At 52.5% G+C, this 1,768-nt stretch overlaps 1 protein-coding gene across 1 annotated transcript in view; it reads left to right on the forward strand.

Annotated features, from left to right (window-relative positions):
* The window catches only part of DLL1 (delta-like 1 (Drosophila)), a 16,728-nt gene that overhangs the window by 738 nt on the left and 14,222 nt on the right, over window positions 1-1,768 (forward strand). The gene's annotated exons all lie outside the window — the stretch shown is intronic.

Here is a 1,768-nt window from a genome sequence, read left to right on the forward strand (position 1 = left end):
GGGGACTTTTTTTCTGGGCTTGGTTAGACACAGGAGAGGACCAGTTGGAGCTGGTGCTGCAGTTACCAAAGCAGCCCCCATGACCAGTGAGTGGATGGATGAAGAACAAGTGAGAACATGAAGCGGCCTTCTGGCTGCCCTGTGCAGGGTGCAGCCGGGTCTGGCTCAGCCCCAGCTTGGAAAGGTGACCGCCATTAGGGGCCTGGTTCCCCCATTTGCTAGACTGTGGGGGTTCAACGACGGCCTATGCCTTAGTTCTAGCCACTGAAAAACACTATTGCTGGGCCCTTGGGAATCTGAAAACAGCCCCATTTCTTGCCTTGATTAACTTACTACTGTTCATAGGAGCAGTTCCAAGTGCCGCTAAAACGAATGATAGTTTGTGATTGTTCCTAAAAGTCCCGACTCCCCAGCAGTGCCCCTGCTTCCCTAGCGACACAATCAGTTATTAGTGGTGATGACAGAAACAGCCCTTGCTCCGTTCCCATTTTCCTAAAGAAAATAGCATTTTGAAAACAAATCTTGATGGTGAGCCAGTGCTGTCCGCATTCAGTGTCCCCTGGGAGGAGGCACAGGGGCGGGGGAGGGGGGGTTAAGACCTAAAGTGCAGAGAAGGAAGGAAACCGTGGAACATCAAGCATGCAGCTAGAAAGTAGGTCCTGCTTCTGAGATGAAGAAAATGTGTGGGTTGGAAGGTGGAAAACATGTGCCTACGTGTGCTCCCTCTTTTTTCTCCAATACTTGGGCTGTTTATTGGGGTCCCTTTCTCTCCAGCCCATTGACTGGAGCAGGGCTTTGCAAAGCCGGTCGCCTAGCAGCGAATGCAGAAGGCCCATTCATATGACAATGGCCGGAGAGGAAAGAAAGAGCGTGGTTTGTTTAAACGGCCTCTGTCTTCAGTCACAGCCTGATGTCCGTCGGCTTTGTGACACCCACAATGGCACTAAAGGACTCATTGTGGCTGAAAACAAATCAAAACAGAAGAAGGGATGCTAAGATAAAAGAGTCATGCAGCAAAATTGCTAAAAAAGTCCAAGTCTTACATCTGAGATTTATGTTACCTCTTGGCTGTGTGGCCTAGTGACCGGTGTTGATAAAAACCCCTAGAGTTTAATAAACAAAAAGATAAATGGGAACTTTATGTACATTTTTAAAGGCACCCACACAGAGGGGTGGGTCTGCCGGGTTGCTGTGGGAGCTGTTTCATAATTACCGTTTTTTGTTTGCACAACATTTGGGGAGCCACGCTCAGCACTTGGTGTGTACTTTCCCGACAAACATACCCAGGCTCTGCCTATGGAGCCCAATAGCGTCCCCCGCCCAGTGGCCCCGACCCCCACCGCGGCCCCGACCAACATCAGATGTTGCAGGAACCCACGCCCAGTTCAGCGGCAACAGGTGGAAGGTTGAATAGCTTCACACGTTTTTTCGGGAGAGGGGGTGGGGAGAGAGAGGAAGAGGGGGGCGGAGGGCGGGCTTTTGGGAGCCGATTTAAGGATTAGATCAGATGTTATTGCTGGTGAAAAATTAAACAGCCCGGTGCTCTGGGAGCGCAGATTAATATATTTAGTGACCGCGCACAAAGGCCGCCCATTGTGGCCGCGTCTGAATGCCTGTGAATGGGACGGAGCATATGCAGCCTGTCGCCGCAGGTGCCCACATCTGTTCTCTCCGGGCAGATGCTCGCAGGAAGGGGGTGGGGAGGCCGGGAAGGACGGCGCTGCCGAAGCCCCGCCTCCCCCAGGCTCCCGGGTCCGGCGGGGACACT

Source organism: Myotis brandtii, unplaced genomic scaffold, assembly GCF_000412655.1.
Source record: "Myotis brandtii unplaced genomic scaffold, ASM41265v1 scaffold1077, whole genome shotgun sequence".
Classification (NCBI taxonomy): domain Eukaryota; kingdom Metazoa; phylum Chordata; class Mammalia; order Chiroptera; family Vespertilionidae; genus Myotis; species Myotis brandtii.